General features: G+C 40.3%; 1 protein-coding gene across 6 annotated transcripts in view; it reads right to left on the reverse strand.

Annotated features, from left to right (window-relative positions):
• Positions 1 to 26846, reverse strand: part of VGLL4 (vestigial like family member 4) — a 165068-nt gene that overhangs the window by 96734 nt on the left and 41488 nt on the right. Inside the window, exon 2 of one of the 6 annotated variants that reach the window (XM_041763276.1) lies at positions 12364 to 12459. The exons of the other annotated variants lie outside the window; for them this stretch is intronic. The gene's annotated coding sequence lies outside the window, so the exon portion shown is untranslated. The remainder of the gene's footprint in view (positions 1 to 12363; positions 12460 to 26846) is intronic. 6 annotated transcript variants of the gene reach the window in all.

Raw genomic sequence — 26846 nt, forward strand, 5'->3', positions numbered from 1 at the left:
GGGGGCTATTATAATATGTTTGCTACAAATCTGCTAGTGCATGTCTTTGGTGAGCATATAGCTGGGGTTTTTTGTTACTGTTGCTATTGCTATTGTTTTTATAAAGTCTTAAAATCAGATATTTATACTTTTTATATTTTTTCTGCAGCTTTACATTTTATCTTTTTCACCTTAGTTGCCACACAATGACAACAAAGCAGTTGTACCAATACAGAGTCCTGCCAGTGGTGTATGGATTTCAGGTTGTTCCTCATCCTGGCCAACACTTTTCGATCTTTTTCATTCCCACTATTCTATTAAGTATGGAGCAGCCACACTGTGGTTTTACTTTATACTCCTCTGACCAATAGTGCCTCTCAGGGCACTTTTGCTTCACTCCCTTCCTGGGGGACATTTGGTGATGCCTGGCTGTCACAACTTGGGGCTGTCACTGGCATCTACCAGCAGATGGAGGCCAGCAATAATGCCAAACATGCTATAGTACACAGAACAACCCCCACAACAAAGAGTTAGCTAGACCAAAATGGCAACATTTGGTTTCTTCATTAATAAGAAACCCTGGTTCAAGCAAACCATTATTAGAATTTTTCTTCTTGGCCATATAATCAGTGGCTGATACAGCTCAAGAAGTCAATTTCCTATTGTCTCAAAACGTTATTTTCTCCCTAAAGATGAAGGGATAAAAGACAAAGGACAGTACTAGGTGTTGGGCAAGTACATGGCGTATAGCATTAGGCTCTTTTACATACTTGGTGTCTTTTTTAATCCCCACAACAATGCTGTCAGGGACTATCACAGTTTTACAGATGAGGAAGCAGATATCACACAGGCTAAGTGGCTTGTCCAAACTCACAGAAGCGGTGGTAGCTCTAGATTTGAAGCTTTTCTACTACACTCCAGGTCTTACTTTGAACTAAAAATAAGAGTTTTTGAAGGCTATAAGGACTATTAACTTAGAAGGGGCAAGTTTCACATTAGATCTGCAGAAAGCAACAGAATAAAAACTGGGTATGAGGCACCTTGGTGGCTCAGTCTGTTAAGTGTCTGCCTTTGGCTCCAGGTCTTGATCCCAGGGTCCTGGGATTGAGCCCCACATTGGGTTCCCGGCTCAGTGGGGAGTCTGCCTCTCCCTCTCCCTCTGCCCTTTCCACCTCTGACACTTGTGAGCATGAGCACTCTCTCACTCTAATAAATAAAATCTCTAAAAAAGAAATGTTTTTTAAACTGGATATGAAAAACAGATCATCTGCAATGTTAAGATTAAGGCATGACTGTAATGGGGCACCTGGGTGGCTCAGTGGTTGAGTGTCTGCCTTTGGCTCAGGTCATGATCCCTGGGTCCTGGGATCAAGTCTTGCATCAGACTCCCTGCAGAGAGCCAGCTTCTCCCTCTGCCTGTGTCTCTGCCTCTTTCTGTCTCTCATGAACAAATAAATAAAACCTTAAAAAAAAAAAAAAAGACACGCTTTTAAGAACTGTACCTTAAAACTTTTAAATAAATCCATCTTCCTCATAACATTGTGATCTCTTTAAAGCTACATCATGTCTTATTTTTCTTTGTATATGCCCCAATGCCTATGGGAGTAGGCATTTAAAGTTCTCTGGATTGCTGACCTAAAGCCCCAGTGAAGGAAGACAGAGTCTTCATAAAGCAAGCAGATGGCTCAGATTTTTTTTTCACCCAGTCAACTATATTTAGTAGCCTAAAGTAGAATAAAAAAGGTTTTGTTGCAAATGTTCTTTTTTTTTTAAGATTTTATTTATTTATTCATGAGCAACACAGAGAGAGAGAGGCAGAGACGCAGGCAGAGGGAGAAGCAGGCTCCCTGCAGGGAACATGATGTGGGACTCGATCCCACAGGATCATGCCCTGGGCAGAAGGCAGGCGCTCAACTGCTGAGCCACCCAGGTGTCCCTTTGTTGTAAATATTCAGTTGAGTCAAACAATAGTCAATGCCATCAAATTCTTTTCACAACACAATCAGATTTTTCCAAGGATGGATTGGCACACATAGCCCCATCAATCACCCTTTGCATGTTTTCACTGATGCTTCCATTAGTGAGGACATTGCAGCCTTAGGGCACCAGTAGTTCATCAACTAGAAGAGCAGTTTCCCATCCTGGACACCTATCACAATCACCCAGGAGACTCAAAACCATGCAGGCCCCGGCAATGTTTCTGGAGGCTGATTTAGTAAATCTGGGGTAGGACACAGTGGGGCCCAGAAAGATGTATTTTGAATTTACGCCCAGGAAACAGCTGCACTCAGTACAGTCTGAAAATAGCTCCCTACATCATTTTCACACGCGCCCCTCTCCTTGATGTTCAGGAGCTCTGCAGTGGGAATGTTGAGTTGAATTTAGTCAAGTGCCTGGCTGAGGAAACCCCTTGCCTTCCACACCCTCCAGAGTTCAAGGACATCCCAATGAGTTACTCCTGGGCAGGACTAGGGGACGACTTGAGCCAATCTTTTTTTTTCTTTTAAGATTTATTTTTATTTATTTATAATAGACAGAGGGGGCGGGGGCAGAGACACAGGCAGAGGGAGAAGTAGGCTCCATGAAGGGAGCCCAACGTGGGACTCGATCCCGGGACTCCAGGATGGCGCCCTGGGCCAAAGGCAGGCGCAAAATCGCTGAGCCACCCAGGGATCCCCTTGAGCCAATCTTAGACACAGCTCAAATTCCTTCCCAGTAGGAAGCTGGACTGTGAACCCCATCATCTCAATTTACACATTGTGTCTTGCTTTACAAGGAAGAGACCAGCAAATCCCCCCATTCTCAGCCTGTCTCCTTCAACCACTGACACTCAGTAGCCAGAAGAAAACTTAGAGATTTATAAACTGCCGACACTCAACTATTTTATAATACCAGAAATGTATACACCAGGCTTTTCTGCTTACCTACAAATGGGTAAGGGTGTGTAGTGTGTGAGGGATCCTGGAAATGAGACAGGGTATTTACTGGGGGAGCAGAGCAGCATTTCCACAGTATGTGCATCTAGTCAAGCTGGTGATGGTGAATGTTTAGTAACGTGCAGCACCATGAACCTTCTTGAGGAGGACTCAACTGTGATGTCACATTTGTATGCTCCTCTGGTTAATGGCCATTGCCTCCCCAGCACCTAGACCATGCCTGGCACCTGGCAGGTGATCAATAAAGAACTAGGTTTCTAACCAGGCTCAGAAGACTGATGACATTCCAGCCTCCCAGAGAAGCACTGACAACTCTGGCCGCAGGAACAGCAAACCCCAACCCTGGGGAGGGAATGAGAGCCAAGGGCAAGGGAGAAGAAGGTCTAAGAATTAAGGACTAAGCCAAGGAGGAACAGCTGCAGGGGAACATAGCCATCCCCAGAGGAAGTCAGGAATGGGGAGGCGAAGGAGGAGAAGCAGGTAAGACTGGAAACTGATAACAATGATGAGCCTACGTTTTGTACTCTGCAATCTCAGACTGGCTTTCCAGTAAAAATAAAGAAATGAAAGAAAAGAAAGAAAAGGAAAGGAAAGGAAAGGAAAGGAAAGGAAAGGAAAGGAAAGGAAAGGAAAGGAAAGGAAAGGAAGGAAGGAAGGAAGAAAGAAAGAAAGAAAGAAAGAAAGAAAGAAAGAAAGAAAGAAAGAAAGACAGACAGACGGCACTAGATTGGGAGTCAGAAAAGTTAGGTTCCTAGTTCTTAGCGAACTCTCCCTCTCCCAGGCTTCATTGCCTTCTCTGCAAACGGGGTACGATAAAACTTCACTTGCCCATCACACAGGCTGTCAAGGACCCAGGGAGCCACGGCTATTAGAGCATTGCATGAACTACAAAGCACGTACGAATGTAGGGAACTATTCACGCCATTCCTCCCGCAGATGATGAAGTTTCTTGGTATCCCACAAGGAGAAGCAGAGCCTGTTCAGACAGTAAGACTGCCCTGGCCACTCCCTCCCTCCCAAAGAACTTCAAACAGAAACATCTATAAAAATGTGGGAACAAAGGTCGTCTTTTTTGCCGGTTAGCAGTTTCCTTATGCTTAATTAGACTTCTGTGGATTTCTGGAAGGAGAATCCAGGAATGCCCCTGCCACATACCTCCTCTGTGCATCCTGAAGAGGGGAAAATAATTTCAGATGACTGTGGATCTGCCAAGGAACCCACACGCACCTTTTTTTTTTTTCTTAATTTTAAAAATATGATCGTGATGCATGCCTCACTTAAATTTAGTATCCTTACCCTAAAAGTTGTCAAATATTTAAAAATCACATTGATGACTTATCCATTATTCAGATGAAACAAAACCTATCCTGCAGACTGCATTAAAAACAGGGATGTAGGGGCATCTAGGTGGCTCAGGCGGTTAAGCATCTGCCTTTGGCTCAGGTGAAGATCCTGAGGTCCTGGGATGGAGCCTCCCATCCCATCTGGCTCCCAGCTCAGTGAAGAGTCTGCTTCTCTCTCACCCTCTGCCCCTCCCCCTGCTCATGAGCTCTCTAATAAATAAACAAAATTGTCAAAAATAAAATTAAAAATGGGGTCTAATACCAGAACAGATTTACTCTCTTGACATCACACAAAATGTACATTACTTATATACTTCCCTAAGCCTCACTCCTTCTTTCTAATGCACTATATGCCCCACTTCAATATACAACATCCTTCCTTCAACCTCCTCTGTGCATGAATCAGCCTTAAAATCCTAGGGTTACGGTTAATTCCTCCCTTCCTTTTGTGCCCCTCATCCCTACCCAACCATAGGCTGCCATGTTCATTTGCAATCTCAAGACAGAATTTCATGTTTTATATAATAAATGGTGGTATTTACTATTTAGAGATGGCTTTTTGTGCTGGGTTTATGGGTGGTTTTTCTTTGGTTTACTGACTGAAAGCATGTGGAGAGAAAGAGCACACTGTACCTCCCAGGGCAAAAAAAAAAAGACACACACACACACACACACACACACACACACTACCCAACAATGGACATGAAGAAAATTGTTTAGCTCATTTTCCTGATGGTTTGAATTGCAATACCAACAATAACAACAAGAGGTCTTAAAGTAATTAAAAGTTCTACATTTCTTGGGGAGGACATGAAGGCAAGACATCTGCTCCCTAGGGGGATCGGACTTTTCAGCTCAATAAGAATGAAAATACCTAAAACTCCTGGTTGTCTTTAGCTCTCGGTTTGGTTTCGTTCTAGGTAGTTACCAGAGGGTTAAGGAGCCTGACCAGTTCACCATAAAAGTTTCACGTATGATCCTATTACTTTTGAATGGCTATCAGTGTTCTTTGCGACTCTCCTTGTTCAAGCCTCCTGTCACAGGATATCTGTGCTAACAGCCCTGTGGTACAGGTTGCCAACAAGAAAATTATGATCCTTGTGGCAGTAATGCCGATTTACGCAGCATCAAAATAAATGATTCTTCCTGTTCCCTGCTCTCCATTTTCCCAGGAAAACAAGTTTGAAAAAGAGAGAGAGAAACATGAGAAAATAGAGCTTTGCACCTGCACGCTTAGTGCTGCACTTCCCACACAAATAACCAAATGGCCATATTTTATTTATAGATGCTCTAAAAGTACAACTGCTTCCAAAGTGCAGGCTAAAACACTTCGCGTTTGGCCTGGAACCACCAAGGAAAGGTACACCAATATATTTTCCTTTGGAAGGCTGACACATAAAAAAGAAAAAGAAAAAGCTTTCTTTCCCGTGTTTAAGCAAACCTTCCAATTCTCTTCCGGCAGAGCACTGCAGTGTGTTTGCTGCTTTAATATCATCATTAATTAAAGAACCAGCTGCCAATTTTAATAGACTGGGAAGGCCACAGAGAAAAGAATGAATACACAAACTCTTTCTAGACCTTTCTTTTTATTCACCTGGCACGTGGCCCACTACTCTTCATGAAAGAAAAATCAAGCCTTTAATTCTCACTCATAAATGCATATTTATTTAGTTCACAAGGAACAAAAAGATAAGAGTCTGAATAACTTGCCTAATATGCAATTATAAAGTATTGACATGCCTACTGTGTGCACTTAGTACGTGAATGTGAAAATATCTTGAAGACCTGAAAAGTGCTATTTAGCTGTTGCTAAAAAACACTATATAGAGATACCTAGAATTTTTGTTGTTGTTAAGAGTGTTGCTGAGCCCCAGAAGGAGAGACATCCAACCAAACCATCCATATACATCTGACCCCTACTCTCCAAACCTTAGGTACAAATTTATCCTGCCCAGGATCATAGTAGAGGTGAAAATCTACCCAGCACAGACACAATCTTACTGCCTCCAAGTACTGTTTACTTGTCTTTGGGACTCTAGACATATGGCAAGCAAGACATTCATAAAAACATGGCCAGAGGGCGCCTGGGTGGCTCAGTCAGTTAAGTGTCTGCCTTTGTCATCATCATCCCAGAGTCCGAGGTGGAGCCCAATGTCCAGCTCCATGCTCAGCAGGGAGTCAGCTTCTTCCTCTGTCCCTACCAATGCTCATGGTGTCTCTCTCTCAAATAAATAAATAAAATCTTAAAAAAAAAAAAAAAAAGGCCAGAGCCACATTAATGGTAATACCACTTCACTGGCCTAGAAGGGATGGGGGCCCAAAGATGAATAAGACACAGTCCCCGTCCTTGAAGAGCATATGCCAGAGGGCAAACAACAAGAACTATAAACAAACCATAGGAAGCAAAGGAAAGAGAGATACTGTTTTTTGAAGGGATTTAGGTGTGGCTTCACAAAGAAAATGGCATTTGTCTGGGCCCTCACAAGAATAGAATTTCAAGGCAGGGTTGAGGGTCAAGACATTCCCAGTGGTATTTCCCAAGACACAAACAAAGTAAAATATTTACTATAGCTCAATGAGTTTTCCATAGACATATTAAGTGAACTTCAAGGGATTACTCAGGGCAAAACTAGCTTAAAATATTGAAATAATTAAAATGTGCAATCCTGGAGGCCAGGAGCTAGTCAGAAGCAGGTTCCAACTTTGATTCTGCAAAGGAGTAGCTATGTGAGTTCAGGTGTATTACATAATACCTCTGATCTCACTCTTTATCTTTGAAAAATGGGGATAATGCCAACACTTTCCACAGACTGATCACTCTCTTGGGATGCCACCCCTCCATGATGGCATTGTTAATACAATCTGCTATAATCTCACATGGCTTTATCTCCTGGATAGACCAAGTACTCCCTGAGACCCAACTTCTTTGCTTATTTACTCTGAAACAGCCTGCTGCTACTATCAGCAGGCACCCAACAGATGCCAAATTCTCTTCCTTTCTATTGAATTTCTATTCACTATGGAAATTCTTTCCTTTGTACTATAAAGTATACTGTCACTCAAATTCTGAAATATCCCTATTTCAAAATTTGAGTTTCATCTTTTACATTTCAGCGTATCTCTATCTCAGTAGAATTTTTTTTTCTATGAATAATGTTATAAATTTTTAAAATATATCTATCTCTTTGGGGACCTGGGTATATGAAATGCCAGTAAAAAATCATTCACATTGAGTTCTAAAAATTAAAAAACTTTGAGATCCAAAGACTCAAGTTTTATGTTAACTGAACTTTCATTTCAGCTTTGCTTCCATAATACATCAAGAACACAGAACACAAGAGCTGCCTGGATGGTGCAACCTGGGCGTCTGACTCTTGGTTTCGGCTTAGGTCGTGATCTCAGGGTTGTGAGATCGAAGTCGGCTTAAAAGACTCTCTATGCCTCTCCCCTACCCCTGCACTTGCGCACTCTCTCTCTAAAATAAATAAATAAATCTTAAAAAAAAAAAAAAAAGGAAAGAACACAGAACAACAAACAAAAAACCAATTCATCATATGGTTGTTTCATCACAGTAGCTGTGGGACCAACAGCAAATCTATGATACATGAAGGTCCTCACAAAAATGAATACATAGAATAGAGAACCCAGAAATGGGCACTCAACTCTATGGTCAACTAATATTCAACAAATCAGGAAAGAATATCCACTGGAAAAAGGACAGTCTCTTCAATAAATGGTGTTGGGAAAATTGGACAGCCACATGCAGAAGAATGAAACTGGACCATCCTCTTACACCATACACAAAGAAAGATAAACTCAAAATGGTTGAAAAATCTAAATGTGAGACAAGAATCCGTCAAAATTCTTTTTTAAAAAAGATATTTTATTTATTTATTCGTGAAAGACACAGAGAGAGGCAGAGACACAGGCAGAGGGAGAAGCAGGCTCCCTGCGGGGAGCCCGATGCAGGACTTGATCCCGGGTCTCCAGGATCATGCCCTGGGCCGAAGGCAGATGCTCAACTGCTGAGCCACCCAGGCACCCCGAATCCATCAAAATTCTAGAGGAGAACACAGGCAACAATCTTTTTATTTTTTTTTTTTTTTTTTTTTTTTAATTTATTTATGATAGTCACAGAGAGAGAGAGAGAGGCAGAGACACAGGCAGAGGGAGAAGCAGGCTCCATGCACCGGGAGCCTGATGTGGGATTCGATCCCGGGTCTCCAGGATCGCGCCCTGGGCCAAAGGCAGGCGCCAAACCGCTGCGCCACCCAGGGATCCCCGGCAACAATCTTTTTAAACTTGGCTACAGAAACTTCTTGTGAGATACATCTATGAATGGGAAGCCCGAGTGGCTCAGTGGCTTAGCACTGCCTTCAGCCCAGGGCATGGTCCTGGAGACCTGGGATGGAGTCCCACGTCAGGCTCCCTGCATGGAGCCTGCTTCTCTCTCTGCCTGTGTCTCTCATGAATAAAGAAATAAAATACTTTTTAAAAAAAGGATACAAAATAATATTTAAAAAAAAAAGATACATCTATAAAGGCAAGGGAAACAAAGCAAAAATGAACTACTGGGACTTAATCAAGATAAAAAGCTCCTGCACAGCAAAAGAAACAGTCAGCAAAACTAAAAGACAACCTACAGAATGGGAGAAGACGTTTGCAAATAACATACCAGATAAAGGGCTAGTATCTAAGATCTATAAAGAACTTGTCAAACTCAATACCCAAGAAACAAAAAATCCAAACATGAAATAGGCAGAAGACATGAACTGAAATTTCACCAAAGAAGACATAGACATGCCAACAAACACATGAGAAAATGCTCCGCATCACGTGCCATCAGGGAAATACAAATCAAAACCACAATGAGATACCACCTCACATCAGCGAGAATGGCGAAAATTTGCAAGACAGGAAACAACAAATGTTGGAGAGGATGTGGAAAAAGGAGAACCCTCTTACACTGTTGGTGCGAATGTGAACTGGTACAGCTACTCTGGAAAACTGTGTGGAGGTTCCTCAAAGAGTTAAAAATAGAGCTACCCTACAACCCAGCAATTGCACTACTGGGGATTTGCCCCAAAGATACAGCTGCAGTGAAATGCCGGATCATCTGCACTCTAATATTTATAGTAGCAATGCCGACAATAGCCAAACTACGGAAGGAGCCACAATGTCTACTGACAGATGGATGGATAAAGAAGATGTGGTCCATATATACGATGGAATATTACTCAGCCATTAGAAAGAACGAATACCCACCATTTGACTTGACATGAATGGAACTGGAGGGTATTATGCTTAGTGAAATATGTCAATCAGGAAGGACAATCATCATATGTTTTCACTCATACAGGGAATATAAGAAATAGTGAAAGGGATTATAGGGGAAAGGAGGGGAATGGAGTGGGAAAAATGAGAGAGGGAGGCAAACCATGAGAGACTCCTAATTCTGGGAAAGGAACAAAAGGTAGTGGAAGAGGAGGTGGGAAGGGGGTCTGGGTAACTGGATGATGGCACTGAGGAGGGCACTTGATGGGATGAGCACTGGGTGTTATACTATATGTTGGCAAATTGAACTTCAATAAAAACAAATGATAAATGAATGAATGAATGTTTTAAAAAATGAATACATATACCTGCTTCTTTATCTATTCAAACACTATATAACAAGGACCTGGGCATATGGGCTTCGTGGGACGGCCCACATTCCTACTCTGCTAGAGAGAAGAAATACATACCCTCAGGATGGAGTGCCAGTAACAAAGTGCTGTGAGGCAACAGACTGAAAGTCTAGCTGCCTATATAGTACCAGCATCTCCCCAAACACTCCCAACTCAACATCATTCAGCCAACTGCTACTGCAGAAAGAACAAGTCCCATTTCAAACTGGGTAATAATGAGAAAGGAACCATCACCAATGCAACATGAAGCAAATAAGGGGTGCCTGGGTGGCTCAGTTGGTTAAACATCCAACTTTTTTCTTTTTTTTTTGAAGATTTTATTTACTCATGAGAGACACAGAGACAGGTAGAGGCATAGGCAGAGGGAGAAGCAGGCTCCCCATGGGAGCCCTATGCAGGACTTGATCCCAGGACCCTGGGATCACAACCTGAGCCAAAGGCAGATACTCAACCATTGAACCACTCAGACATCACAAACATCCAATTCTTGATCTCAGCTCAGGTCTGGATCTCAGGGTCATGAGTTCAAGCCCCATACTGGGCTCCACACTGGGCTTGGAGCCTACTTTAAAAAAAAAAAAGCAAAGAAACATTACAAGTAACAAGGTGTTTGAGAAAACATACTAGGGAAATTATACAAAGAATGTTGAAAGTAGTGAACCAACATTTCTCTACAAGATTTACCAAAAAAAAAAGAAGAAAAAGCATAAACTCTGAAGTAAAAGCTCTATTTTGAAGAAACAGTATGACCACATGGAAAGATGAATATAGAAAAGTTCAGGAAAGAAACAAAAAGGAAAAATTCGGCTGTGACAGAAATAGATGCCACATTAAAAACAGTAAAAGAAACAGGCATGGATAAAAACCAGATCAGGTGTATAAAGGACAGGCTTCAGGAAATCACAGGAGTTGATTCAAGGATAAGAACACACCTTGCATGGGGCACTGGGTGGCTCGGTGGCTGAGTGTCAGCCTTTGGCTCAGGTCGGATCCCAGGGTCCGGGGATGGAGTCCCACATCTGGCTCCCCACAGGGAGCCTGCTTCTCCCTCTCTGTCTCTCTCATGAATAAATAAATAAAATCTTAGAAAAAAAAAAAAAAAGAACATGCCTTGCACATGTTTGCTGTAGGCTTTCTGGAAAGAAGATAAGAGAGCTGCGAGAAGAGACAGTCTTCTCGGACTCATATGATGTACCCATGCAGCTTACTACAAAGAAGACTGACCCAAGGACAAACCCACATACTCAGGAAAATCACAGGGAAATAAAGCCAGAACCTGATAACATCAGGATTCTTTGAATCTCACTGCCCCTGAAGTCCATCCTACCTTCAGACTTTGCAGCTAAGTGAATTAATAAGTTCCTTTTATTTTTAAAATCATTTTGATTCAGTTTTCCATTACTTGGAACTGAAAGCTGCTTGATGAGGTTTAAAAAACTATTTAAAAAAGGCAGAATTTGGGATCCCTGGATGGCTCAGCAGTTTAGCACCTGCCTTTGGCCCAGGACCTGATCCTGGGATCGAGTCCCACGTCAGGGTCCCTACATGGAGCCTGCTTCTCCTTCTGCCTCTCTCTCTCTCTCATGAATAAATAAATAAAATCTTTAAAAAAAAAAAAAGGCAGAATTTTCATAATTTTAAAATGACATACTGGGAAGCTGAGAAAAAAAAACTGAAAAATTACTCAAAACAATAGGAAACTGTAGTAAAGTGGTTTTTTATAAAGTTAACTTTTATAAAAATCCAGTATGAAAATAATATGTTGTGTGTAGTAGACACAATCTGATGGTTAACTCAAAATACACAGTCAACTCCCTTCTCCTTTATTACCTCCACTAGGGGGGCTAGGAAGCCTAAATACTCTATGCCAGAATTTCTTATAGCTAGGAGTAGCCAGAGAACACAGGCCTGGCCAATGAGACATGAAAACAAGTCTGCTATGAGCTTCTAGGAAAGCTTTCGCTTTTCTTAATAAAAAGGCCAGTTTGGGCTCATGAGAACCCTTTTCCTCCCCTTCCTGACTTACTGTCTAGAATGTATATGTGATACCTGGAGATATGGCAACCATTTTGTGACCATGATGCAAAAAGCCTGAGAAGGCTACAAAAGAAACTTACCAGTGGTTACCTTAGAAAAATTAGGAACTTGAGAGGGGAGAAATTTTCTTCATTGACTGAATTTTTCTTTTCTCTAAACATTTTATAATCAAAACTGATAAATAATTATTTTGTAATTACAAGAGGAGAGATTGATTACCAAGGAATCATGCAGAGTAGTTAGGAGGTTTTAGACAAGGGACGAGGTCAAAGTTGGGTAAGCAAAAAGCAGGGGTGGGCGGGTAAGTTCAGGCTACCAAAATGACATGAGCCATGAGTTCAGGGAAGGGTTTGGGGTGGCAGAAAGCAGTAGAGAATATACCTGAAAAGATATAAGGGGCCAGAGGATGAAGACCAGGACTATATCAGGCTTGACTCTGCACAGTAACACACAGTAGTGAAGAATCGCCATTGGTTCCTTTTGGAGAGATGGAAGGAGTAATATTATAATAAAAACAACGGCTGAAGATCAGTCTAGGATATAGAATAAGCCAAGTAAGAAGCAAAAGGAAAAGGAAGTGGAAATCACAACTAATTCATCCTGCTGAACTCCCAAGTTTCAAAATTAAATTAGCAGTACTTAATACATATATATACATATGTATATGTATATGTATAAATACGTGTGTATATATATATATATATATGTTGGTAAATTATGTTGAAGAATTTGGACAGCTCTGTCGTTATGCACTATTTCTTTATGCAACAATATTTCTGAGATTAGCAAAATGATGGGTTTCGTTTCTCTGTGCTAAACACTAACATAAGAGAACACATTTGCCATTTCTTTTTCCATTTCCTTTTAAGCATAAATTCCATCTAAACAGCTCCAAAAAGGAGAGTAGCTAGACACAGACCAATCCCTGGAAGGAAGGCTACCAAAGTCCAATCTACGACTTTTGCAGAGAGGTAATAAAAGAGCACGAATTTAGTAATCTGAAGACCTGAGTTCTGGTTTCAAGTCTACTTCTAGCTCCCTATGTCATCCTAAATAAGTCACTTCTTCTTTTTTTTTTTTTTTTTTTTTAAGATTTTATTTATTTAATCATCAAAGACATGGAGAGAGGGAGAGAGAGAGGCAGAGGCACAGGCAGAGGGAGAGGCAGGCTCCACCCAGGGAGCCCGATGTGGGACTCCATCCTGGGTCTCCAGGATCACACCCTGGGCTGAAGGCAGCGCTAAACCGCCCTCACCTCTTCTTTCTGCACTCTCATTTATAAAACAAAGGGACTGGACCAAAAGTGTGCTATAATCCTTTCCAATTGTAAAACTTTATGAATAGGTTAAACTTAGATCTGGCAGCAATGGCAGCTGAGAACCTGGGGCCAGCACTAGAGGGCTGGGATTGAACAACAGAGTTCGTGTATTAACAGGTTACCAGTGACACTCAGAACACACATCATTCCAGTTGGCTATGTAAGACTTCCTGAATACTGAAGAAGTCCTACCCTTAGGAACCTGTATGACCCAATTCACATTTATCTTGGATATGGAGATCTTAATAGCTATAATTATATATTATACATAACATACGTAAGACTGTTGAAAAATTTGTATATAATTAGTTCATAGTACAAAGAGTAAAAATTTACCCAGACTACCATCATCTTAATGTATAATTGGTTTTCATTTTTTTATACCTGTTCTTTCTCTTCCATTTCTTTAATATAGTAAGAAAACATAGTATGTGCATGTAATAAAGTATTATTCGGCCTTAAAAAGGGAGGAAATCCCGCCATATGCTACATGGATGGACCTGGAGGACATTGTGCTAAGTGAAGTAAGCCAGTCACAGAGGGGCAAATACCATATGATTCCACTTACATGGGGAATCTAAAACAGTCAAACTCATGGAAAGAGTAGAAGTTGGTGGCCAGGGGCCAGGTTTGGGGGAAACGGGGAGTGGCTGTTGAACAGGTATCCAGTGTCAGTTCTATAAGATGAGTAAATTCTAGAGCTCTGCTGTACAACATGGTGCCTTGTAGTTAATAATACTGTTTCGGGGGTGCCTGGGTGGCTCAGTCAGTTAAGTGTCTGCCTTTGGCTCAGGTCATGATCCCAGGGTCCTGGGATGGAGCCCCGAATTGGACTACCTGCTCAGAGGGGAGTCTGCTTCTCCCTCTCCCTCTGGCTGTCACTCCCCCTGCTTATGCTCTCTCTCTTTCTGTCACATAAATAAATAAAATCTTTAATAACAATAATAATCCGTGCACTTAAAATGTGTTAAAGGAGAGGGTGTCTGGGTGGCTCTGTCAGTTAAGCGTCTAACACTTGGTCATGGCTCAGGTCATGATCTCAGGGACACGAGGTCATGCCCCAAATTGGGCTCAGCACTCAGCAGGGAGTCTGCTTGAGATTCTCTCTCTGTCCCTCCCCCAGTTTATGCATGCTTAATCTCTAAATAATAAATAAGTAATCTTTTAAAAAATGTGTTAAGAGGGTAGGTTGCATGATGACTGTTGTTACCACAATTGAAAAGAAAAAAACCTACTGAAGACTGTTATTCACGATCACATTTTTTGTGTTCATACATATTGCTGTGGTAAGTCATCTAGCAAATAAATTTGTATGCCTTTAGGTGAAAAGGCCAGGTAGATAAATTGCAGAAATCATATATTCAGTCTTACAGTCGGGGTTTTTTTTATATCATCAATGTCTTAGAAATGGATTGTGTTTTTTTTCATTGTTAATTAAATTAATACAATGATTTAATTTTTACACTGAGGTATTCTCTTTTGTAAATCTACATCCTCAAGTACCTTAATATTTTTTTATTTTTTTAAAGAAATTTTTGGGTTGGAGAGAATGTCTATAGCACTGGGATGCAACCCATGCACATGTAAGTAGTCGGTGATAGCAGGAATACAGCCAAGTTGTGGCTGCACAGATATCAGAAGTCTCAATAGAAAACCATTTAAAATTGTTTTAACTAAATGGTAGGAAACAGACTTAAACGTTTAAGTGTTTAGTTTGAGCATGTCCCTGACCAATGAATAAAGCCAAAGCATCTCAGATTTGAAAAGGATCTGGGGGCTACCTAAATATCACCTCCCCACTAGAGTTGAAGAAGTCACTATACAAAAGATCAGTGGATGGTGCCCCTACCCCACCCCACTCCTTAGCTCTAGCTGTTGAGGACTCAGCATTTCACCTGTGAGCCTTTTATTCCATTCCTAGGCAACTCCTACTGTTAGACATTTCTTATTTCCAGCAAACTGAAATCAATTCCTGTAATTTCTACCCACAAATCCCAGTTAGACCCACTAGAACAGCACTGGATAAACCTAATCCCTGACCTAAAACAAGAATATTTGTCATGTAGAAACTAGCTCTTCTGTCTCACCTTAGACCTCTCTCTGGATTAATTAACCCTAGTTCCTTCAACACCGATCTCAGTCTTAACCACACATCATTCTGCTCCACTTCCTTCTTCCTGGGAATGGAGTTTGTTACTGACTCTCTTTTAAAAATGGTTTACAACTGAACACCGTATTTCTGGAAAGGACTGGCCAACAGAACAGATTACTGCTTCCTATGATCTGATTCTTCCATACTAGTGAGACTTTACTTTCTTCTGTTGCTTCCATTTTAGATTATGTCCCCTCAATTCCCTCCTTTAGATTCCTTGCTGTTTGCTCCCAGGAGGAAGTGAAATAAACCAAAACAAAGCAAAAACAAAACAAAGACACCACAAAGCATCACATACTATTCGCTAGGTAGGTTTCAAAATGTCTCTGAGAAAAATTACAACTGGTAGGACCTGTCTGAACAGAGAAATCCTATGCATCAGAATCCAAAGAATAAATTACCTAATAATTGAAATTCTATTTGCTTATGTATTTTTGCCAAGTACAACTATGGTACAATCACATTTAGAAACAGACTCCTTTAAATTGCTATTATCTCATCAAGATAAACATTTTAACTCCTCGACAATTTAAAATGCCTAAATACCTAAACTCAATGACACAAGGCATACACAGGCTTAATGATTCAGGGTACGTACAAGAAGCAACTACAGCAGACTCCTATTTATTTGAAGTTTGGGAGAAACAGAATATTAATTAAAAGCTCTGGTTAACTGAGTTACCCCTTATAAACAATTACTTTTCAATTACTTGGAAGACAAGTCATGGAACAATTATTTAAATAAACATTCAGAGCAGAGCACATGTAGAACTACAGTTCAGCCTTCCTCTGATGTCCCTAAAGGCTTCAAGCCAGATCGTCAATAGGAATATCAAGTATTTTGGGCCAGGGCTATATGTATAAAGCAGGTAATGAGCTCACAACAATTTATACTAATAATTAGTAATTATCTATCCCAATTTTCTAAGACAATCCCAACTGTACATATTTTTTCCAGTATAGGCAATTCCTTTAAAATACAGCCAACTAGATAGAGATGCTCTACCTTAGTAATTCTCTACCTTAGCAATAATACCCATATAACATATTCACAAATTAAAAAAAAATTGTGAAGTGTCTTAGTATTTTACTTGAAAAATGATTATACCTCTCACATATCTAACAAAGCGCCTTAAAAAAAAAAACTCCCTAACACAGACACACACACACACACACACACACACATATATATATACAAAAATACACATAACTGCATTGTTTATAATAAAAAACTAAAAATAATTGGGTAATAAGTTACAAAATAAGTTACAGTAAATCTATAATGATGTAGGGGGCACCTGAATGGCTCAGTAGGTTAAAGTTAAATGTCCAACTCTTGGTTTTGGCTCAGGTTGTGATCCCAGGGTCATAACATCGAGCCCTACATCAATCAGGCTCCACACTGGGCATGGAGCCTGCTTAAGATTTTTTCTCTCTCTCTCTCTCTCTATCTCTGCCTCTCCTACTCACACACTCTCTCTAAAAAGTATAATAAAAAATAAAAGCTTAAAACAAAATTTTTAAATTAAAAAATAAAATGCTATAGAACTACATTTAGTGATATGGAGAAATGTTCACAATAATTCTAAGTGAAAAAAGTAAGCAATACACATGGTTTTGCTTCAGTTTTTTTTTTTTTAAGATTTTATTTATTTATTCAAGAGAGACACAGAGAGAGAGAGAGAGAGAGAGAGAGGCAGAGACACAGGCAGAGGGAGAAGCAGGCTCCATGCAGTGAGCCCGACGTGGGACTCGATCCCGGGTCTCCAGGATCACGCCCTAGGCTGAAGGCGGCGCTAAACCGCTGAGCCACCCAAGCTGCCCTCAGTTTGGTTTCTATGTGTGATTCCACTTTTGTTTTATATACATAGTATATATAAAAAATTGTATATCTAGGGGATCGCTGAGTGGCTCAGCAGTTTGGCACCTGCCTTCGGCCCGGGGCATGACCCTGGAGTCTCAGGATGGAGTCTCGTGTCGGGCTCCCTGCATGGAGCCTGCTTCTCCCTCTGCCTGTGTCTCTGCCTCTCTCTCTCTCTCTCTCTTTCTCTGTCTCTCATGAATAAATAAAAAAAATCTTTCAAAAAAATTGTATATCTAGCTAACAATACATAAATATTATATATTATTTTATTTTTGTGATATGTTATCTATTTGTACAAAAAATTGTTTGAAGCCTATATACTAAAACTAGTAAGTCATCTTGTGGGCAGAAGGGAGGACTTCAGATAGTTTTTGTTAATTGTTTTATATATATTTTCTAATTTTTAACAAATAAGCAAAAAAGCAAATGATCATAAGCTTATATCATTTTTTACATCTCTACTATTGGTTTATTTTCTGTCATTTGTCTCTCTCTCAGGAGTCACAGAAGTTTATTGCATAGGGGCACTTGGGTGGCTCAGTGGTTGAGAGTCTGCCTTTGGCTCAAGGCGTGATCCCGGGGTCCTGGGATCGAGTCCTGTATCAGGCTCCCCACACGGAGCCTGCTTCTCCTTCTGCCTTTGTCTCTGCCTCTCTCTTTGATGAATAACTAAATAAAATCTTTAAAAATTAATTAAATAAAATTTAAAAATCTCTAAAGATATGTATACCTACACATACACATACACATGCACATACACACAGAATCATTTGTAAAAACAAAAAATCTACACATACACATGCACACACACACAGAATCATTTGTAAAAACAAAAAAACAAAAAACTCCTCCAAGGGTTTCTGATATGCCCTAGAGGTAAAATGCTTTCCATATAAAAGAGACACTAGTCTAGACTTTGGTGAGAGAGGCAGACTTGTCAAGAATTATTACTGGAAACAATTGCCTCAAAGAGAACATAGTTCTCACCAGAAATAAGTAGAAAAGAATAGATGTTAACCCTTGAGATTTGTCCAAAATGACAGTCTACCAGCCCCAAATGCCTACAAGTCATAGAATTCTCTTTCTCAGAAAATAAAACCGACACCTTAATTAGCCCAAGTGTGTTCCCATTCTCTTTTTCCTCCAAGCACGGCAGCATCTTCCCACATTTCTTACAGGACATACGTAGCACCTTTTGGAGATTTTGTAGTCACTACTGGAGATTTCCTTTAATGTCACTAGTTAATTTTTGTATAAATTTGATTAATTCCAAAAAAAAAATTGATTAATTCCAAAATAAAGTTCCAAACAATGCTTACCAAAATGGAAGAGATGTTAATGTCTTTACTTTAAAAATTTCACCATATTCAAATCCCAACATGCCTCATGCACCTCTAACTTTGCCAAAGCCAATTTACACCATGCTGCCAGCCCACGACCTAGAGATGAGTAACTTCTGAGTGGGCAGAGGGAGCTGGCCAAGCAGCTGTGGAGGAAGGAGATCCTTTACCAGCTCGCTCCTCTGTAAAGAAAGGCAAGTCCTGTCCATGCATGAAGGTGACTAATAAAGTCTGTAACAGAATACCACCAAGTCTGGGGAAGAATAAGTTGGCATTCAGTACATATTTATTGATCACCTACCATGTGCCAGGCACCATAGTAAGCTCCGGAGATTCTATAGTGGATAAAATAAGACAAAAATTCTTCTTTCATTGATTGTACATTTCAGTGTATGTGAGAGACAATTTAGATAAAAATACAACAGAAGGGGCAGTCTGGGTGGCTCAGCAGTTTAGCGCCACCTTCAGTCCAGGGTGTGATCCTGGAGACCTGGGATCAAGTCCCATGTTGGGCTTCCTGCATGGAGCCTCTTCTCCCTCTGCCTGTGTCTCTGCCTCTCTCTCTCTCTCTGTGTCTCATGAATAAATAAAATCTTTAAAAAAATAAATAAAATAAAATAAAATAAACAGAAATGTGCAGTCAAGTCATAGATGGGGAACAGGCAGAGGATAGGAGGACTGCTCTGAGAAGATTCATTTGAGTGAAGATACAAAGAAAGGGAAGGAACAATCCATGAGGATACCTGAAGGAAAATCATTCTATGCTGAAGGAACAGCAAGTGCAAAGGTCCTGAGATGGGGCAGGGGGCGGGGGCATGCTTCCAGGAGTCGTGAGGAGGCCAGCTTGCCTCAGAAGTTATAAAAGAACATCAGCTCTTATCTCAGCATGAGAGGGAAAGCCACTGGAAGATTTTTTAACAAAGGAGTGACATAATCTGATTTACATTTTTTTTTAAAGTAAGCTCTGTCCAACATGGGACTTGAATTGAACCAGGAGATCATGTTAGTTGCATGTGCTATTGAGTGAGCCGTCCAGGCACTCGGATCCAACTTACACTTTTAAAGAATCACTCTAGCAATAGAGTTGAGAACAGATGGAAAGTGTATAGTTAGTAGTTGACAGCAGCTAGGGAGCTTCTGTGGCATTCAGGCAAGAGGTGAGTGTCTGTGGTCTAGGGTGGTAGCAATGATGATGGCAAAAAGTGGTCAGATTTGGGATACATCTGAAGGTAGATGAAACACAATTTGCTGGTGGGTAGTTTGTGAGAAAAAGACTATCAAGAACGACTCTAAGCATTTTGGGCTCCAAATAAAACTGTTAAATGTATATTTGGTAGAACTACTGCTGAAACACTGAAATCGGACTTGGAATCCAGAGCCAAGGAGACCGTAAGCTATGACAGGTCTTCTACAGAGACCTATAAACCTATAGGCCTCTAAGGCTCCATAAAACACCCAACTTAAGAATAAATTCAACTGGGGCAGCCCTGGTGGTGCAGGGGTTTGCGCCGCCTGTGGTCCGGGGTGTGATCCTGGGGACCCGGGATCAGGTCCCGCGTCGGGATCAGGTCCCGCGTCGGGCTTCCAGCGTGGGGCCTGCTTCTCCCTCTGCCTGTGTCTCTGCCTCTCTCTCTCTCTCTCTCTCTCTCTCTCTCTCTCTCTCTCTGGGCCTCTCATGAATAAATAAATAAAATCTTAAAAAAAAAGAAGAAGAAATTCAACTGCAATAATTAGCCACTTACAAAATGTTAATGCTACCATAGTTTTACTGTCTTACTTATTTACTTATTCGCACTCTAGTCTTTGTAGAGGTAGGTATATATTTTTAAGAAATGTATTTGCTCTCGTAAATCACTAATAATACATTCTTTAGTTCTCAGTCTTAGTAACTTCTCTGCAGCAAAAACTACTAACTCCCCTTGGTGGAAGAAGTTCCTCTCCCTACCTCTGCGATGTTCTCCTGCCTTCCTGATTCCTTCCCTAATTTCACTTTCTCATTCAACACACCTTGATGCTGATCTTCTGCAAAGTGCCATCCCCCTTTATTTCTTCTTCTGTCTCAACAGCCTTTCACTCTACAATTTTAAATCAATTCACACATCAATCCCTTGAGAGGAAAAAGCACACAGATTTCCATCTCTAACCTGACTCTCTTTGGACCACAGTTTGCTATTTCAAATGGCATCCCTAACAGTTGTGCTTCATCTCCTGCAGCCTCTCAAATTCACAAAGTCCTAAACTAAGGTTCTAATCCTCACTGTTCTCACTGGCTGAAGCCAGGAGGCCGTGACTTTGAAAGACAGGCTGTGCAGCTTGGGCCTCCTTTCTAGATAATACAGAACAAAATAAGATTGGTGAGTCTCCTGATAATCTTTCCTTATCTTTCTCCCTGAATTTACATAACATGTTATCTGTCTTGTTTTTATGGTATAATGTCACATTGTACCTGATATAAAGATAAAAAGTGATATAGCCTATTTATTTACTGATATATACTATACAAATACACATACTACAATATATACTATTTGCCATTAATCTACTTGCTTTATCTTCCCTATTAGACTATGTAATCATTTAGGACCTATTTGATTCACTTTATATAATTTCTTTTTTAATTTTTTAAATTTTTTTATTCATGAGAGACAGAGAGAGAGAGAGAGAGAGAGAGAGAGAGAGAAAATGGCAGAGACACAGGCAGAGGGAGAAGCAGGCTCCACGCAGGGAGCCTGACATGGGACTCAATCCTGGGTCTCCAGGATCAGGCCCCAGGCCGAAGGCAGCGATAAACCGCTGAGCCACCTGGGCTGCTCATCACTTTATATATTCTGTATAGTACCAGGTGCACATAGACTTTATGCACCACATTTTCACAAAAAAAGGCCCCAATATTTGTTGTATCACAAACAGATGTGAAAGATAATGAAAAGTGACCAAACGTCAAAGCCAGCTCATTAATAATTTTTTCAAAAGGCATTTCCTTTTAAACTGTCTAGATACCATTACCACCTGGACTGCATTGTCTTCATTATGCAATTGAAGGTTCCTTCCAAATAGAGAACTCTTCTGAAATATTTCATGAGGGTCTCAAATTCCTACCTTTAAGCGACAGGAAACAACCCATTTCTTTAAAATATAAACAGAAACAAGGGAACAACAACAAAAAAGAACAAAATTAAAAGTATATTTTTGAAGGGAGAGAGAATTTTAAACATCAAAACAGCTTTAGTCTCATCTTCTGAATCCAAAATATAGCCTCTTCAATTTCCAAATGCACCATGCTTACTACTGTTCCTGGAAACCTCATTAAAATGATCAGTTCCATTCTACCCTTGCTACTGAAGTGAGGCACCAGCACTACCAGCAACACCTGGGAGTTTGTCAGAAAAGGAAACTGTTGGACCCTCCCCAACCTACTGAAGCAAAGTCTTTAGGTAAAACGCTGGAAGGATGGCTCTGCGTTACATCTTGAAAACAATCCTCAAAATGTCATCTCTCATCCAAAACCTTCAAAGGCCACAAGATACAGTGCAAACACCTTAGCAAGAAGTGAAGGATTTTCATAATGTAATTGCAACCACCTCCCCATTATATCAATAAACATGTGCTGACTGCCTGATATATGCCAAGTACTTCTGCAGGTAGCAAGGATGTACCTGATGTCCCTATTCTCAAGGAGCTTAGCTTCCCGTGGGGTAAAGTGCCCCACCCCCATGTTCTGGTCATACTACCTAGGCACCCTTCTCCAAATGTATCCGTGCGTTTTACTGACTTCATGCCAGGGTTTATTCTGTTCCCTTTATTTAGAATTTCTTTTTTCTGTAAAAACTCCTTTCAATTCAAAGACTATTGGTAAAACCACTTCCACCCATCCCATGGCCTGTGTCCTTGACTAAATATCAACCAGATTGAAATAATCTCTTCTTTGGGCTTCCTTTGATCCTCTAACACAGTGAGGATTGCATCCCTAAACCGTGATTCATATTTAAACATCTCTTTCTCCTCCACTGGGCAGTGTGCACCTTAAGGGCAGGACCATATATTACTCATCTTTGTAGCCTTAGCACCTAACACATGGCTTGAAATAAATAAGCACTTAATTAAATGTTTTTCAAAATGCAACTCAGACACAGAATACTGTCTTTGTTTAAAGCTCTTCTTTGAAAATTTTTACATTTTCCTCTAGTTTATCATCTTTTTTTTTCAAAATGACATTAAATGACAAAAAATATTCTTTGAAGACATCATTAGAATTTTAGGAAACAGGGACACCTGGGTGGCTCAGTGGATGTACATCTGCCTTCAGCTCAGAGTGTGATCCTGGGATCCCAGGATGGAGTCCCCCAACGGGTTCCCTGAAGGGAGCCTGCTTCTCTCTGTGTGTCTCTGCCTCTCTCTCTGTGTCTCTAATGAATAAATAAAATCTTAAAAAAAAAAAAAGAATTTTAGGAAACATCTAGCCATTTAAACAACTGATGCAAATTAAAGGGGTGACTAAAATAGCTATTCCAAAAAAAGTTAAATATTAATAAAACTGATTATTTTGCTGTATTTCATAAACTCTTACCTAAGGCAACTCCAAAAACGTCTTGAACTATGACAGTATTGCTGTAATATTTTTATCCTGGAGTAATGATTAGAACAACATTCTCTGTATCAGTTTGGCATAATTCTTTGAGACTAGAACCCTGCTTCCAGAAGGTATGACTTCCATTAAGAAGACCACAGTGGGCAGCCCAGGTGGCTCAGAGGTTTAGCACTCCCTTCCGCCAAGGGCGTGATCCTGGAGACCTGGGATCGGGTCCCACGTCGGTATCCCTGCGTGGAGCCTGCTTCTCCCTCTGCCTGTGTCTCTGCCTCTCTCTCTCTATGTGTCTTTCATGAATAAATAAATTAATAAAATCTTAAAAAAAAAAAAAAAGAACTTTTCTGGCAACCTGTGCCATTGCCTGGGGTGCACACTGACTGGGAGTCAGTCTCCTCCCTTATCCTACACCATGTAAAGGACACCGTGCTGAGAGAGGTGGAGGGAAGACAAAGTAGCAACAGCAGGAGTCCCTGTCCTTAAGAAGATTATAGTCTGGTCTCCAGCACAAATGGTGTTTTCAGGAAGTAATGAGCCATTTAGACAAACCTACCAAACTTTTCTTTGCAAGAAAAGCACTGTGTTACAATTTTGCTAAGTTAATTAAGAAAATGTGAAAAAAAAATTAAAAAGTGGTAATTACATGAGGTGATAGATGTGTTAATTCACTTAATTGTGGTAATAACTTCACAATGTGTACATGTATCAAATCACTTAGAGTGTTATACACTCTAAATATATACAATTTTACTTGCCAATTATAGCTCACTATAGCTGGGGGAAAAAAACTGAGACTCCTCCCTCTCCCTACTCCCCAAAAAGAAAGAAAATATAAAAATACATGTTTACCATGGGGTAGAGAACTGCACTTCTCAAATTTCAGCGTGCACACGACTCACTGGGGGATCTGGGCACAATGCATCTCCATCGGTCACTCTGCTGTGAGGACATGAAGGCATTTCTAACCAGCTCCCAGGTGACCCCACAGACCACAGCTGAGCAGCAAAGAGGGAGAGAATATATTATCTGCAGCAATGTGCTTCCTAAAGGAGCTCATTTGAGAATATATCATCTAAAAATTCATTTTTTTAAGATTTATTTATTCATAGACACACACACACACACAGAGGCAGAGACAGGCAGAGGGAGAAGTAGGCTCCATGCAGGGAGCCCGATGTGGGACTCGATCCCGGGCCTCCAGGATCACATCCCAGGCTGCAGGCAATGCTAAACCGCTGTGCCACAGGGGCTGCCCTAAAAATTCACTTTTTAAAAAAAAATCTCAACTGGGAAAATTCCACAAAGCCAGCCCCTGGCTCAAAGCCCAGGATCCCAGCCACACGCCTCTTAAAAATAGGTTTTCAAAATGCCTAGCATTTTTTCAAAAAGAATAGGATATTTGGCTAAAATTCTAGCAAAGCTCTTGATACCCATACAATTATTATTTTATTAACTTCATCCTTGTTTCAATTTTCACTTACTGCTTACTCTGCCATTAAAATGGGTCACAAAATTTCCAAATCTCTACTGTTCTTGCTTGCCAGGTAGATAAAATGCCTTTTGCCATCTGCTTATCTCCTACAAAGCAGAGGACTTTTTCCTGGCAAGTTTTCTAAGTTCTTTTGTTTTTTTATTTCAGCTTTTTTGAGGTATAACTAACATATAAAATTATAAGATATTTTTAAGTGTACATCCTGGTGCTTTGATATACATATATATTGTGAAAGGATTTCCCCTATCTAGTTAATTAACATATCCATTGTCCTACTTGTTTACTTATTTACTTAGGTGAGAACATTCAGCTTGTCTTAGCAAACTCAATTTTACAATACAGTGACTCTTGTCATCATGTTTTACATTACGGCCTCAGACCTTATTTGTTTAATAGCTGAAAGTTTGAACCCTTTCACCAACCTCTCCCTCTTTCTCTAAATTCTTCAAGATTCCCAATGGCACATAGTATCATGCCGCAAAGTAATGGAATTAGGAAGCCAAGAACTTTTGGACTTTCTGAAAGTTTGTGGTTACTTGGAATCATCATCCCAGAGAAAGGGCAATTAGGAGTCCTCTTTGCAAAGCACAAACTCTATTTAACAAAACTAGAATTTAAGTACAGGTCAACTTTGAATGAATCCAGGATGCAAAGATATTTTCAGACACCCAGGAAGTAACTTGACTTTCTAAGACTGTGCTCTCAGTATTAAAATAGCTCAAGAAGAAAGCATATGCTTCTGTTTAGTGTTTTTCCCCCGTTGTAAATTCTACTTTCCTATTATTTTCTTATTTTTTTAAAGACTTATTTACTTATATTGGGGGGGGGGGACAGAAGGAGAGAATGGAACCCACCATGGGGCTCAATCTCACAATCCTGAGATCATGACCTGAGCCAAGAATCAGATGCTTAACCAACTGAGTTACCCAGGCACCTCTATTTTCTTATTTTAAAAACAATATTCATTCTCTATCTTATTCACTATCTCTGGAGCAATATCCTCAGCAAATTCTCACAATTCCCCGTAAGTCTTGCAGCACAGGCACAGGTTTGCAAGTCAAAACTTGTGCAAACATCACCTGTCAAACTTCTGTAAGGTAAATGACACATGCATCCTCTGATCTCTAGTCATCATTCCTTGCTGAGACTTTGCTAAAATTCTTAGCACAGCAAGAGACTTTCAATCAGCTTTCTCTAGGCTCCTCATTTTACAGGTGAGGACACAGAACCGAAGACATTAAGTGACTCACTCAAAGCCACACTGCTACTGAAATTGAGTCTTCTGGGTTCCTCATCTGTGCATTTTTAAATACTTCACAGGGAGGCAGAGGCAGCCAACTTTGAGAAATAAAAGCTATCTGTATACATTTAAAGAAGTTACCAACTTCTTTAAAGTTAGAAGTTAACAACAACAACAACAAAGTTACCAACTTCTTTAAAGTTAGAAGTTAATAGCAACAACAAAAAATTCTATGAAAGGAATCAAGAGAAGGCTGAACTCTTTGCCTTAACTGAAAAATAAAGGGCAGACATCACACGGACTACTTAGGCCAGCTACTCACAGAGCTGAATATAAAACAGCAAGCTCTCCCTCATCTGTTCTCCCAGGCCAGGTTCCACAGCAAGTCTCTGCTATTCAGCAAAGGGAGGAAATCTGTTTTTGTGGAGGATGATTGAGCAAGCAGAGCAAGAGACAATCAGTGAAGGATCATTCATAACTACAAGAATTCAAAATGAATTTCTCAGAAAACCTTAAGAGTATGGAACTAACTTTTCAACATGTGAACAAAGACCACTAAACTTCAGTCAAGATATTCATCTATTATTTAATTAAATACTTCTATTTTATACTGGAGTCAATCAAAAGAAGCATCCCAGACTGAAGAAAGTTGAAAGCTCCATCTAGCTCCATGAGAGAAAGGTTTCTGGATTGTTCCTTGTTGTGTCCTAGTGCCTAGAAGAGGGACAAATAGGAGAACAGATGCTCCACACATAACTGAATGAGTGAATCAAAGGGAAAAAGAAAAGCAAGTTGCAGGACACAAAGAGACGCATTAAATCCACTGGGATGGCCACTTATCGGAAAATGGGGATACAATGTAATATAGATAAG

The sequence above is a fragment of the Vulpes lagopus genome, chromosome 7 (genome assembly GCF_018345385.1).
Source record: "Vulpes lagopus strain Blue_001 chromosome 7, ASM1834538v1, whole genome shotgun sequence".
NCBI classification, from domain to species: Eukaryota; Metazoa; Chordata; class Mammalia; order Carnivora; family Canidae; genus Vulpes; species Vulpes lagopus.